Source organism: Periophthalmus magnuspinnatus, chromosome 17 (assembly GCF_009829125.3).
Source record: "Periophthalmus magnuspinnatus isolate fPerMag1 chromosome 17, fPerMag1.2.pri, whole genome shotgun sequence".
NCBI lineage: Eukaryota > Metazoa > Chordata > Actinopteri > Gobiiformes > Gobiidae > Periophthalmus > Periophthalmus magnuspinnatus.
In genome coordinates, this window is record NC_047142.1 from 29,806,058 (window position 1) to 29,822,834 (window position 16,777).

Below are 16,777 nucleotides of genomic sequence, written 5' to 3' on the forward strand. Positions count from 1 at the left end.
CTAGCCTGAGTTGAAGGTTACAGAAAGAGAGTCTGGAGGTGAGCTAACACTTTCTCTATGTTTCTGTGGGCCAAAGATGATGACTTCAGTCTTGTCTGAGTTTATCTGGAGAAAGTTGTTTTGCAACTTTGCAACTTGAGTGTCATCATTGTGTGTATATGTGTGTGTGTGTGTGTGTGGGGGGGGGGGGGGGGGGTGCGTGTGTGTGGGGGTGCGTGTGTGTGTGTATGTATGTGTATACGTGTGTATGTGTGTACACATGTGCTGTGTGATAAACCTGATGAGAATATTCCTCCTCTCTTTGGGTTGGTCGGTCCATGCGGAGGATTACGGATTACTTTAGTCTGGATTAGGCCAAACTGTGTAGAGGAGGGAGGAGGGCGACACATAGAGAAGCACATAAACTGAAGTCTCTGTACCTGATTTTTACTGTCAAAAAACAGAACTAGTTGATTTAAACAGTTTGTAGTGCTCCAGAGTTATTCCTCATTTACCTTATGCATTCAGAGCTTCATAATGATTCACCAATGAGTTTAATAAGCACTTTCACAACTCTCAGAAAACTTTTCACTTTTGCTTTCACTTTTAAGCTAACACCAATTAGCATGCTAACATTCTCTTCCTGATGCTCAGACAATAAAACACTTAATAGATGCAGACAGGACACAGCTGACTTATTATGAGAGCTGCAGTATGTCTGTACTGAGACAAGACTAGTTTTACTCAAGTACATGGGAAAATGGATAAAGGACCTAAAAAATACAATTCATTATTTCAGTAATTCTAATTTTTACATGAAAAAAAAGCTTTAAGTTGGATTTCCTTTGCCTTGCACATATTTACTAAAAAAAAACAAATGTAAGATCCACTAATGTTAAATCTTGTCTTTTATGGACTGGCTCATTGTCACATGTGTGTCATGTTGTGTGTGTGTGTATGTGTGTGTGTGTGTGTGGGGTGTGGGGGTGTGTGGGGGTGTGTGTGGGGGTGGGGGTGTGTGTGTGTGTGTGTGGCATGCGTGCGGGTGTGTGGGTGTGTGTGTGTGTGTGCGCGCGCGCGTGTGTGTGCGTATGTGTGTGTGTGATGGTTTAGCTTCCTTTTAACTCTTGTACCTTTTATCTGATATCCGTCACATCTTTGGGGTTATATCTGCATCACTTCAGTTTCTATTGTGAAAAAATCATCTCACCTGTGTTTATTTAAACTGACAGAGGAGAAGTGGAGTTTGGGCCAGTTTGTGTTTCATGTGGACAGGCCCATTCATCAGAGATATTAAACATGAACCAGGTCCACACATCTGTAATCTGACAGTTACACAGAGAACTCCACCTGAGGATTCTCACCCTGATACTACATGTACTACAGGTACTACAGGTACTACAGGTACTACAGGTACTACAGGTACTATATGTACTATATGTACTATATAAAGGCAGATTATCTGTATTAATTTCTTAACAAATTTGGTACAATTTTCTTGAGGATCTATCATTTTTCAACCCAAACTCCCCTTTGTCTCCTGTGGCTGATGTGTCTTATGTGCAATGTATCAAAAGTATCACAAATTAGATAATCAGTACTGAAACTAGATACTCAAGTGTTGATACTAAAAAAGTGACATTCACAGGACAGAAATTTATATGTTTAGAATGGTCTTGAGTTGTATCTTTCACAAGTATAAGACACATAGACTAGTATAAACCCATGAACCACTATGGAACCTACTGGACACTGAGGATTACACAGAGATAAAACACATGGGAATAGAAAACAAAATACAACATTTAATGTGTTTTTATTATGACCGTGGTATCAGAATCGATTTCGAGTATGGAGTCTATTTCTTAGTATTGAAATCGAGTTTGAAATGTCAGTATCGAGACAACACCAGTGGAAACATTAGTCTGCGTGAATGGAGCCTGAACATCTGGAGTAGTTAAAGATTATTTGAAAAAAACGATCATATGAAGTCATTTTACAGAATCAGCAAAACGTTTAAATGTGATGAGGCAAATCTGTCCAATACAAGACAAATGAAAGTATAAAACAGGAATATAATCTGGGTTATGACACAAATAAATGTTTTAGGGACAGGAGTATCTGGACAGAGAGGAGCGGAGTATCTGGACAGAGAGGAGCGAAGTATCGGAACAAGGAGGAGCCGAGTATCTGGACAGAGAGGAGCAGAGTATCTGGACAGAGGAGCGGAGTATCTGGACAGAGAGGAGCAGAGTATCTGGACAGAGAGGAGCGGAGTATCTGGACAGAGAGGAGCGGAGTATCTGGACAGGGAGGGGCGGAGTATGTGGACAGAGGAGCGGAGTATCTGGACAGAGAGGAGCGGAGTATCTGGACAGAGAGGAGCGGAGTATCTGGACAGGGAGGAGCGGAGTATGTGGACAGAGGAGCGGAGTATCTGGACAGAGAGGAGCTTAGTATCTGGACAGAGGAGCGGAGTATCTGGATAGGGAGGAGCGGAGTATCTGGACAGAGAGGAGCGGAGTATCTGGACAGGGAGGAGCGGAGTATGTGGACAGAGGAGCGAAGTATCTGGACAGAGAGGAGCGGAGTATCTGGACAGAGGAGCGGAGTATCTGGATAGGGAGGAGCGGAGTATCTGGACAGAGGGGAGCGGAGTATCTGGACAGGGAGGAGCGGAGTATGTGGACAGAGGAGCGGAGTATCTGGACAGGGAGGAGCGGAGTATGTGGACAGAGGAGCGGAGTATCTGGACAGGGAGGAGCGGAGTATCTGGACAGAGAGGAGCGGAGTATCTGGACAGAGGAGCGGAGTATCTGGACAGGGAGGAGCGGAGTATGTGGACAGAGGAGCGGAGTATCTGGACAGGGAGGAGCGGAGTATGTGGACAGAGGAGCGGAGTATCTGGATAGGGAGGAGCGGAGTATCTGGACAGAGAGGAGCTCAGTATCTGGACAGGGAGGAGCGGAGTATCTGGATAGGGAGGAGCGGAGTATCTGGACAGAGAGGAGCTTAGTATCTGGACAGAGGAGCGGAGTATCTGGACAGGGAGGAGCGGAGTATGTGGACAGAGGAGCGGAGTATCTGGACAGGGAGGAGCGGAGTATGTGGACAGAGGAGCGGAGTATCTGGATAGGGAGGAGCGGAGTATCTGGACAGAGAGGAGCTCAGTATCTGGACAGGGAGGAGCGGAGTATCTGGATAGGGAGGAGCGGAGTATCTGGACAGAGAGGAGCTTAGTATCTGGACAGAGGAGCGGAGTATCTGGACAGGGAGGAAACGGAGTATCTGGACAGAGAGGAGCGGAGTATCTGGACAGAGAGGAGCTTAGTATCTGGACAGAGGAGCGGAGTATCTGGACAGGGAGGAGCGGAGTATCTGGACAGAGAGGAGCGGAGTATCTGGACAGAGAGGAGCTTAGTATCTGGACAGAGGAGCCGAGTATCTGGACAGGGAGGAGCGGAGTATCTGGACAGAGAGGTAGAGGCAGGTACTGATATTAAAAAAGGCACATTCTCAGGACAGAAATGAACCTTTCCTGAATATGTTTAGAATGATCTTGAGTTGTATCTTTCACAAGTATACCACACAGACTAGTATACACCCATGGACCACTATGAACCTACTGCACACTGAGGGATTACACACATATAACACACATGGGAAGAGAAAAGAAAGTACTACCATTTAATGTGGAAAATCACATTCTACTGTCGAAATAAGAGTGCTTTTATATTCTCACCGTGATATTGGAATTAGTTTCAACCCTCAGTCTACTCATTAATGCTAACGCTAATTTTGAGACATTAAAAATCTAAAAATAACACCATAAACTGAAGTATTGTACATTTAAAAACAATTGAGTTGCCTTTATTTTGTTTTAATCATCTTGAGAAACAAAACACCAAATTATAACATAAACATCTTGGCTGTTATGTCAAGACAGGTTTATTTGTGCAGCACAATGTAATTCAAAGTACTTTACAGAACAAGAAAGACGCTAAAATCACAATATGACTAATCAAAACATAAATAATCATCATTAAAACTGAAAAGTGCAGAATAAAAACCTTTCAGTCATATGCACAGATAAACAGAACAGTTTTGAACCTGGATTTAAACATTGTCACAGTAGAGGCCTGTCACACCTTCAGGTTTTAGCTCCATCTTCATAATTAAGAATAAATGATCATTATAATTGTTACCGTAAACAGTGTCTTTGATTTGAACATGTCCACCTCGTCTCTGGGGACACACGTAGCTCCAGTTTATTGAACATAAAACCCAACCCACACACACAGCTCCAGTTTCATTTAACCAGGAAAGTTTTCTCTTTTTCAAACAAACAACACAAGAATTCTCTCATCTCCAGTTCTGAATACTGATCTACACCAAAACAGATCTATGGAGACGAGTAAAAAGAACATCACCAAAAAATGTCTAAATCCTGCTCCGATTTATATATTATCTGAAATATTTAGGATGGAAAAGCTAACTTACACAATAAACATCCAGAGGAACTCATTTCATAATATTTGGAACAAGTGGATCAAGTACATCACCTCGACTAGAACAGATTTTTTGTGACGTCTCTATTTCGGGTGAAGAATTATTGCATTTAGACTGTTTGATTGCATTTTGTTTTTCTTGTTAGCTCCCCGGTTCTTGTAAATAGTTTTGTTTTTCCTTTTAACTCTTTAAATATAACAAAATGTGATGGGCCAAAGAACACGGCAAGTCTATGAAAAGCACCTTTAAGGGTTTTTGAATAATAATGCTCGTTTCATACTCTGTTTGAACTGAAGAAGTGTGTGTGAACAGTATGTGTTCTTCTCGAAATAAAAATGTAATGACTATTTGAAGTATAAAGCCTGGGAAAATGGGAAAAATGAATGGGAATTTGACTTCCAGAGCCAGAGTGGACGTGTGTGTGGACGTGTGCAGGACTGCTCCACAGATTTTAGGTACCTGTACTTTACTAAAGTACATTTTACCGTGCATGCTTTTTACTTTTACTTCAGTACATTTCAGAGCAGTATCTGTACTTTCTACTCCACTAGACTTTTGAATGGGACTGAGAAGTAAAAGTACTTTATTATTGTTATTATTATTTTTTTTTTATTTTAAAGTTTTTCATAGGTAAAGTAAAAAATATATATATAATAATGATAATAATAATGAAATCAATACACAAAGTAATTACACGACATATAATAAATAAATAAATAAATAAATAAAATACAATTAAATAAATAAATAAACAAATAAATTACAAATAAATAAATAAATAAATAAATAAAAGAGCATATTCACCTTTTGTCAAAGTACTCCACAAACACATCCCAAGTCAAGTGAAAAATGTCCACTTTTCCTCTAAGTTAATTTTTTTTTTCTTTCTAGTTGGACATGTTTCATTATGTCATACAATAGATTCATGTAAATTGGACTTGTTTTTGGTTTTGTTTTGTTTCCAATTTAGTAAGATAAGTCTCCAATAATGTAACAAATTTGACGAATGATTTTTGTTAATTCTGATGATTTGCAGTAACTGAGGACACACCAAACAGACTGAGCACAGGATCAGGACCAAACTGCCACAAATATCGAAGAGCATGTGAAATATTTTTGTCCAATAGGAGGATATTTTTGGACAACTCCAAAAGATATGAGTGAGTGAGGCTTGGTCCTGTCCACAGCGGTCATAAACTGTGTCCACTCCAGGGACATTTTGCAGAGTCGCACCTTTGACAGATGTAGTCTATGTAAAATGTTAAATTGCAGTAGACCATGACGGGCACAGAAGAAGAGTGGACATTGTCTCGAGCTTTAGTCCTTTGAATGTCAGTTATATTCACTCCAGTGTCCTGTTGCCAAGCTTCCTTTAGGACGTCCAGTGTAGGCATCATATTTTCCAAGTCCAACAGGTCATTGCAGATTGTAGAGATGAGCCTTTCTTCAGTGGGTCCTTCAGAAGCACAATATCAAGTTCACACTCAGGAGGAGGACAGGGGAATTACGGGAACATTGTCTTTACAAAGCTGCAAATTTGTAAAGATTTGGTTGTTTTTAGCATGTTCATGTAACATCCTGAGTAAAGTTTTCAAATTCAACCTTTGGCTTTGAGCAAATGAAAATAAATACACCAAATTCATAACAAAAATAAAGAAATAGATTTGTATTGTTTCTGTTGAACAAAATCAGTTTTAATGATCATTATTACATTGAATACTTTTACTTTTTACTCTTAAAGTACATTTTTAAACAATACTGTAATCTCTGCAGACTCGAGTGGGGTCTGTTCTGATATGAAGGCAAAATCATTCTATTTTAAATGCGTAAATCCAAATAAAAATGTATTCATAGGCTATGGAGCAAATATGGTTTGTTTATGTATCCATTTACTATACAAAGATGATTTTTAGGTATGATTTATGTTTATATATAAATCCTTATTACATGTGTGGCCACATTATGAAACCGGCTGCTTCATGTCACACTGTGGTTTGCTGTGGAGCATTTATGTCCTGAGGATGAGAAGCGCGCTCATGTTTTCCTTTTCCTCATCTATCTGCGTTTTAGACATAATTCCCTCCACACATCGCCCTCGCGCTCCTTTCTGTCTTAAAACTACGTCCTCGTGACACTCTCTCATGTTGCGTGCTTCTGTCACGTCTCTCCGGGTTTTTACAAAAAGCCAATCCCACGTTGGCATCATCTCTGCCGGGACTCGAACCCGGAGCCTCTGGATTAGAAGTCCAGCGCGCTATTCCATTGCGCCACAGAGACACACATCCATTTTTTTCGATCTGATTCGGGTTTAAAGCTCCCCTCCTCCTCCTCTGCTGTGCGCCGCATCCTCTGCTCAGACTCAGCATCAGCACCGTGGCCCCGCGCATGCGCCGTGCCGCTCCAGCAGGGGGTGCAGAAGAGGCCCGGGACATGCAGAGGAGAGCGGCAGAGAGAGGGGGAGGGATGGGAGAAGAGGAGAGTGCAGAGTGGAGAGAGGGGGAGGGCCGGGGGTTTGAAAGAGGCGCTGACAGGGCGCTATCTGGAGCGATGTGCGTCAATAAAGTGTCTACAACGCGTTTAGGATTGATTTGGCGCAATTAACTGGCCTTATAGTGCGGTTATACTGGAGGTAAAACGCGGATATGTGAAAAAAGGTTGTACATTAAAGAGAGAGGCTGTACGTCCCTCTAACAGCGCGAGACCAGGGCCACGAGGCAGTCACTGCAGTTATGAAACTGAGGAAGAGCAAAACTGTCTGTCCCGCAGGCTGGAGCCACTGGAGCATGTACTACTGCTACTAATACTACTACTACTGCTACTTATGACTACTACTACAACTACTACTGCTGCTACTAATACTACCACTACTGCTGCTACTAATACTACTACTACTGCTACTTATGACTACTACTACAACTACTACTGCTGCTACTAATACTACTACTACTGCTACTTATGACTACTACTACAACTACTACTGCTGCTACTAATACTACTGCTGCTACTAATACTACTACTACTTATGACTACTACTACAACTACTACTGCTGCTACTAATACTACTAATGGTACTTATGACTACTACTACTGCTGCTACTAATACTACTACTACTGCTACTTATGACTACTACTACTACAACTACTACTGCTACTACTACTACTACTACTACTACTACTACTACTACTACTACTACTACTACTTATGACTACTACTACAGCTACTTATGACTACTACTACTGCTACTTATGACTACTACTACAGCTACTTATGACTACTACTACTGCTACTTATGACTACTACTACAACTACTACTGCTGCTACTACTACTACTACTACTACTTATGACTACTACTACAGCTACTTATGACTACTACTACTGCTACTTATGACTACTACTACAACTACTACTGCTGCTACTACTACTACTACTTATGACTATTACTCCTGCTACTTATGACTACTACTACTGCCACTTATGACTACTACTACTGCTACTACTAATACTGCTACTTATGACTACTACTACTGCTACTTATGACTACTACTACAACTACTACTGCTGCTACTAATACTACTACTACTGCTACTTATGACTACTACTACTACTGCTACTTATGACTACTACTACTGCTACTTATGACTACTACTACAACTACTACTGTTACTTATGACTACTACTACTACTAATGACTACTGCTACAACTAATACTGCTGCTACTAATACTGCTGCTACTACTGCTACTACTGCTGCTGCTACTACTACTACTACTACTACTACTTATGACTACTACTACAGCTACTTATGACTTCTACTACTGCTGCTACTAATATTACTACTACAACTACTACTGCTGCTAGTAGTACTACTGCTACTGCTACTTATGACTACTACTACAACTACTACTGCTGCTACTAATACTACTACTACTGCTACTTATGACTACTACTACTGCTGTCACTACTACTGCTACTTATGACTACTACTACAACTACTACTGCTGCTACTAATACCACTACTACTACTACTTATGACTACTACTACTGCTACTTATGACTACTACTACTGCTACTTATGACTACTACTACAACTACTACTGCTACTTATGACTACTACTACTGCTGCTACTAATACTACTACTACTGCTACTTATGACTACTACTACTGCTGCTACTACTACTGCTACTAATACTACTACTACTGCTGCTACTAATACTACTACTACTGCTACTTATGACTACTACTACAACTACTACTGCTGCTACTAATACTACACTAATAGCTTACCTTATGACTACTACACTGCTGCTACTAATACTACTACTACTGCTACTTATGACTACTACTGCAACTACTACTGCTGCTACTACTACTACTACTACTACTTATGACTACTACTACAGCTACTTATGACTACTACTACAACTACTACTGCTGCTACTACTACTACTACTTATGACTATTACTCCTGCTACTTATGACTACTACTACTGCCACTTATGACTACTACTACTGCTACTACTAATACTGCTACTACTGCTATTTATGACTACTACTACTGCTACTTATGACTACTACTACTGCTACTTATGACTACTACTACAACTACTACTGCTACTTATGACTACTACTACTACTAATGACTACTGCTACAACTAATACTGCTGCTACTAATGACTGCTGCTACTACTGCTACTACTGCTGCTGCTGCTACTACTACTACTACTACTACTACTCCTACTACTACTGCTGCTACTTATGACTTCTACTACTGCTGCTACTAATATTACTACTACAACTACTACTGCTGCTAGTAGTACTACTGCTACTGCTACTTATGACTACTACTACAACTACTACTGCTACTTATGACTAATACTACTACTACTGCTACTTATGACTACTACTACTGCTGTCCACTACTAACTGCTACTTATTGACTACTACTACAACTACTACTGCTGCTACTAATACCACTACTACTACTACTTATGACTACTACTACTGCTACTTATGACTACTACTACTGCTACTTATGAACTACTACTAACAACTACTACTGCTACTTAATGACTACTACTACTACTGCTACTTATGACTACTACTACTGCTGCTACTAATACTACTACTGCTACTTATGACTACTACTACTGCTGCTACTACTACTGCTACTAATACTACTACTACTGCTGCTACTAATACTACTACTACTGCTACTTATGACTACTACTACTGCTACTTATGACTACTACTACAACTACTACTGCTGCTACTAATACTACTAATGCTACTTATGACTACTACTACTGCTGCTACTAATACTACTACTACTGCTACTTATGACTACTACTACAACTACTACTGCTGCTACTAATACCACTACTACTACTACTACTTATGACTACTACTACTGCTACTTATGACTACTACTACTGCTACTTATGACTAGTACTACAACTACTACTGCTACTTATGACTACTACTACTACTGCTACGTATGACTACTACTACTGCTGCTACTAATACTACTACTACTACTGCTACTTATGACTACTACTACTGCTGCTACTACTACTGCTACTAATACTACTACTACTGCTGCTACTAATACTACTACTACTGCTACTTATGACTACTACTACAACTACTACTGCTGCTACTAATACTACTAATGCTACTTATGACTACTACTACTGCTGCTACTAATACTACTACTACTGCTACTTATGACTACTACTACAACTACTACCGCTGCTACTAATACTACTAATGTTACTTATGACTACTACTACTGCTGCTACTAATACTACTACTACTGCTGCTTATGACTACTACTGCAACTACTACTGCTGCTACTACTACTACTACTACTACTACTACTACTACTACTACTGCTGCTACTAATACTGCTACTACAGCTACTTATGACTACTACTACTGCTACTTATGACTACTACTACAGCTACTTATGACTACTACTACTGCTACTTATGACTACTACTACAACTACTACTGCTGCTACTACTACTACTACTACTTATGACTACTACTACAGCTACTTATGACTACTACTACTGCTACTTATGACTACTACTACAACTACTACTGCTACTTATGACTACTACTACAACTACTACTGCTGCTACTACTACTACTACTACTTATGACTACTACTCCTGCTACTTATGACTACTACTACTGCCACTTATGACTACTACTACTGCTACTACTAATACTGCTACTACTGCTATTTATGACTACTACTACTGCTACTTATGACTACTACTACTGCTACTTATGACTACTACTACAACTACTACTGCTGCTACTAATACTGCTACTACTGCTACTTATGACTACTACTACTACTGCTACTTATGACTACTACTACTGCTACTTATGACTACTACTACAACTACTACTGCTACTTATGACTACTACTACTACTACTTATGACTACTGCTACAACTAATACTGCTGCTACTAATACTGCTACTACTGCTACTGCTGCTGCTGCTACTACTACTACTACTACTACTACTACTCCTACTACTACTGCTGCTACTTATGACTTCTACTACTGCTGCTACTAATATTACTACTACAACTACTACTGCTGCTACTAGTACTACTGCTACTGCTACTTATGACTACTACTACAACTACTACTACTGCTGCTACTAATACTACTACTACTGCTACTTATGACTACTACTACTGCTGCCACTACTACTGCTACTTATGACTACTACTACAACTTCTACTGCTGCTACTAATACTACTACTGCTACTTATGACTACTACTACTGCTGCTACTAATACTACTACTACTGCTACTTATGAGTTCTACTACAACTACTACTGCTGCTACTAATACCACTACTACTACTACTTATGACTACTACTACTGCTACTTATGACTACTACTACTGCTACTTATGACTACTACTACAACTACTACTGCTACTTATGACTACTACTACTGCTACTTATGACTACTACTACTGCTGCTACTAATACTACTACTACTGCTACTTATGACTACTACTACTGCTGCTACTACTACTGCTACTAATACTACTACTACTGCTGCTACTAATACTACCACTACTGCTGCAACTACTAATACTACTACTGCTGCTACTTATGACTACTACTACTGCTGTTACTAATACTACTACTGCTGCTACTACTAATACTACTACTACTGCTACTTATGACTACTACTACTGCTACTTATGACTACTACTACTGCCGCTACTACTAATACCACTACTACTGCTACTTCTGTAAGGTCTACTGCTACTACAACTCATACTACTACTACTACTGCTACTTATGACTACTACTACTGCTGCTACTACCCATACTACTACTACTGCTACTTTTGACTACTACTGCTGCTGCTACTACTAATACTACTACTACTGCTACTTCTGTAAGGTCTACTGCTACTACAACTCATACTATTACTACTGCTACTTATGACTACTACTACTGCTGCTACTACTAATACTACTACTACTTCTGTAAGGTCTACTGCTACTACTAATAATACCACTACTAGTGCTACTTATGACTACTACTACTGCTGCTACTACTAATACTACTACTGCTGCTGTAGGCTACTCCTGTTATCACAAATATGTTTTTGCACAACTACAACTACTACTACAACTACTACTAGTACTACTACTACTACTACTGTTGCTGCAACTAAGAGGTCTACTAATACTACTAGTATTTAATAGTAGTAGTAGTAGTATCAGTAGTATTGCTGCTACTACTAATACTACTACTGCTACTGTAGGCTACTGCTGTTGTCACAAATATGAGAAAAGTATTTGTATTAACTTGATATTACTTCAGCCTTTATTATCTACACATCTGCCACAAGCTTTGAGTGTCAGGGGCAGTGGTAGAATGAAGTAAAAATAAAGTTGAGTACTTGTTGAGGTATCTGTACTTTACTTAAATACATTCTTTTTAACAGAGCTGAAAAGTAAAAGTATATTTCATGATTGTTTGAGACCTGCTGAAAAGGCTGACGGTTTATTTTTTTTATCAAGGTCATATTTATGAGATTTTTTATTTTTTTTATTTATTTCTTGAGAAAGTTGTTTTTATGCAACTGCAACGGTTTTTAGAATATGTTACTGTCCTAGAGAAAATGGAGTCTGGTCCAGGTCACAGGTCACATTGGTCTGTCTGATGCCAGACGCCCTGTGTTTTCACTTATGTTTTGACACAGTCGTCCACATCCACTCGTCGTCTCACCTTAAGGACATCGGCATTTGTGGCATCGCACTTTCATGGTTCTTGTCATATCTGTCTATCATATAGGACGTTTTCTGTCAGGATGGTGACCTGTCCTCCTCAGTGGCCTCCCTGTCCAGTGGAGTGCCCCAGGGCTCCACTCTGGGGCCCATGTTATTTTCATTGTGCATGTTGTCACTGGGCGAGGCATAGACTAGTTTTTCATTGTTATGCAGAGGACCTGCAGATTTACTTACCTGTTTGTTTGTGCTCTTAAATCTGTGAGTGACTGTGTCACAGACAGAATTTCCTTCACCTAAATGAGGATATATTTTATTTGGTGGCTTTTCTTTTTTTTGTATTTTATATTTTAGTCATCGTCATAATTGTAAGGAATCTGAGTCATTTTTTTTATAACAATTTTTAAATTTGACTAACAGATCGACAGTGTGGTCAGATCAAGTTTTATTGAAAGTAAAACCTTTTTTAAATTTACACCAACCTTGAAAACACTTGAGGCTTTTATCAGCTCCAGAACAGACGACTGCAGTGCACTTTATGTGGGTGTGTCCGTCCTCAGTCACCTCCGTGCAGGACGCTGCAGCTCGTTTTTAACCAACACCTCCAGACATCAGCACATCACTCCAGTGCTTTTATCTCTTCATTGGCTTCCATTTTCCATTAGAGTTTGATTTTAAAATGTTATTGTTTGTTTTTTAAAGCTCTTAACGTCCTCGCTCCTTCCTGTTTGACTGATCTCCTGTCTGTCCACAGCTCAAATCGAGTGTTAAGGTCCAAGAGCCGCTCAGACACTGGGCTGATGGGACATTCTCTGTCACGAGCCCCAGACTTTGGACAAACTGCCCCTGATTTGCCACAATCACTTTGTCCCATTTAAATCCAGGCTCATAATGTATTTATTCAGACTTTGAAGTGGCTTTGAACATGTAGTAATACAGTGACACTTTATACAGTTTGTTTTTTATTTTATTGTTTGTTTTTAAATGTTGGTATTGTGTTGGTTTATTGAAAAGTACTCACAGAGGTCACAGAGTACAGTAAAGGGCTTCTAAGAATAAAGTTTGACTGATTGATTAATTTAAGCAAAATAAAAAAATAAAAATAAATAAATTAAAACAGCTACAAAAAAAAATTGATTCAGTTGTTTTCTGTTGAACAAAATTCAGCACAAATCTTTATTAAAATCACCATATTTTTAAGCTTTTATAAGACTCAAAATCTGAATGACATACTTTTACTGTTTTAGTCTTTAAGTACATTTTTAAACAGGTACTTTAATACTTTTACTAGTATAAGTAGATTTTGTGTGTGATACATTTACATTTAGTTAGTATTTTGTTCTTCTAGTATCTGTACAAGTAACAAACTTGAATACTTCTTCAATGTGGAATTTCCATGCTCTCCCTGTGTCTGTGTGAGGTTTTGCATGTTTGTGTGGAATTTGCATATTCTCCTGTGTCTGTGTGGAGTTTGCATGTTCTACATGTGTCCTGTGTGGAGTTTGCATGTTCTATGTGTGTCTGTGTGGAGTTTGCATATTCTCCCTGCGCCTATGTGGAGTTTGCTTGTTTTCCCGTGTTTATGTGGAGTTTGCATGTTCTGCCTGTTTCTGTGTGGAGTTTTGCATGTTCTCCCTGTGTCTGTTGTGGAGTTTGTGTGGTTCTCCCTGTGTCTGGGACAGTGGGGGTTCCTATGGGTGCTCCCACGCCTTTCCTGACAGGTTTCACCCACAGACAGTGAAGGATGTGTCAATGTCATGGCAGGACATGAAACATATTGTAGAAAATCTGTGTATTTAACTAAAATGTGTGATGTTTTTGTGGTGGAAGTGGAGAGTTTTTAGTTCAACCCAAATCTTGCTTTTGTCAGTTCAATTCAGTTCATTTCAAGTATATTCCTATAACACATTTAAAGCTACTTCAGCCGACCAAAATGCTTCACATAAAAGTAAAAAATATATATATATAGATACAGATAGCACAATAGATGCGATAAATATTTTTACTGAATGTGATGTGAAGCCTTGAATCTGCCCATAGAACAATTCCCACGAGCCTCTGGAGCTCAACAGTGTCCGCCCCCTCCTGGTTCTGGAAGTAAAGTTCTCATTCATTTTTTCCATAGATTTTCCAAAAAAATAAAAAATGATTTAAAAAAAACACTTTGAAAGCTCATTGCTAATCAGCTCTGTGGTAACTTATGAACTAATAAACCACCGCACAGTTGTCAGTTAGCATGCAGCTGGTTAGACTATGGACAAAATGAATAGAAAAAATATTATAAGTAAAGTCCTGTACTTAAGTAGAATTTTTAGGCATCTGTACTTTACTTAAGTACATTTTACAGTGGATACTTTTTACTTTTACTTCACTACATTTGAGAGCAGTATCTGTACTTTCTATTCCTCTACATTTTTGAACTGGAAAGTAAAAGTACTTTTCATGTGATTTGAAGCGTTATTTTTACCATGTCCGTGGAAACATCCTGACTAAAGTTTTCTAGTTCAAACTTTGGCTTTGAGCAAAAATGAATACACAAAATTCAGGAGAAAAATTGATTTGTATTGTTACTGTTGGCCATTTTTTATGAATATTTTTACATTTACACTTTAACAAATGAACAACACTTGTGAAATACTTTTACTTTACAAGTACATTTTTCAACAGGTACTTAAGTAGACTTTAACTTTTACTTGAGTAACTTTTTCCCTCTGTATCTGTACTTTTGCTGAAGTAACAACATTGTGTACTTCATCCACCCCTGGTAAATACATCATTAGTACCATTACTGCACATACGAGTAGTTTAATCACATAATACCTGTTAATTATGTAATTATTCTCCCACCTTTCTTCGTCCAAACACTTGTATGTGGTGAGTTTGTAAATCTTAGAGAATGAATGAAGGATTATGTAGTATTTTGAAGAAGCTACAGTGCTGTGTGTTTGTGGCATCAGACACATATAAAAGAGCCCATTAGAAGACAGATTACATAAGGCATTATAATGTAGGTCACGGCTAATTTTAGAGGCGCTCACACCAGTAACAAGTGCGCTAAATGGGTCACGTTTCACTTTTCACTCAGCACCAAAACACTGCCAAATCATATCAGCCAGAACTGATCATTTCAATTCAGAAAAGTAACCATGAATACTCACAGTAATTCAATGAACCCACTGTAGACTATAATAGGTCTTCCTTTGTATGTCACTCTATGTAAAAACTACACAAAAACATGACTTAAAGGGCACGTTTCACACTATTTCTGACCTGTTATGTCGTTTCCTCGCCACAAACAGACCTGGAGTTGCACATTTTGGCTGAGTTCGTCTCTCAAACTGAAAACACCCAGTTCCACCTTGTGATGTCATCATGTGGTAATACAGGAAGTGCTCAACCATGTTTTTAAACTCGATAACATCTTCACTAGAATCATTTGGATCATTCCAGCCCTGGAATTACCAATCTCTATTGAACAAAAAGGTAAAAGGAGCTGTTAACTTGAAAACTACCACTTCATGACATCACAAGGTGGAACACAGCATTTTGAGCTTTTAGGTATAATGCAGGGTTACTCAAATAAAACACAACTCCAGGTAGGTTTTTGATGAGGTAGCAACATTATAACACGGGTAAAATCTCACGAGGGTCAATTTTGTGTAATTTTGCACCTTTAAGACAACAAAAATATAACCAGATATTGATATTGATACAAGTCAAGAGACCAGATTTGCATTGTTTTTCCAATCAGAAGTACTGCGTCAAGGTGTATTATTTACTTATCTATTCATTTGATAGGGACAAGTCTGTACATTAGACGTGTAACATACTGCAACATTTATATCTCAGGCTAATCTGTAGTGTCCCTCCCTAAATGGACTTTGTATTTATGATTTAACAATATATAGGCAAATGCAGGTCCGACTTCTCTTTAAAACTCATTTAAGCTCATGTTTAAAATCAGCCCAGTCCAGGTCCAGTTTCAGCTCAAGGCTTAGAGTTCCAGAGTTCAGC

The 16,777-nt window shown here is 38.9% G+C and overlaps 1 non-coding gene across 1 annotated transcript; it reads right to left on the reverse strand.

Annotated features, from left to right (window-relative positions):
- Positions 1-6,691: 6,691 nt before the first annotated feature.
- trnar-ucu (transfer RNA arginine (anticodon UCU)) lies at positions 6,692-6,765 on the reverse strand. Its single transcript has one exon. It is a non-coding gene; the product is annotated as a tRNA-Arg (tRNA).
- Between the last annotated feature and the right edge of the window lie 10,012 nt (positions 6,766-16,777).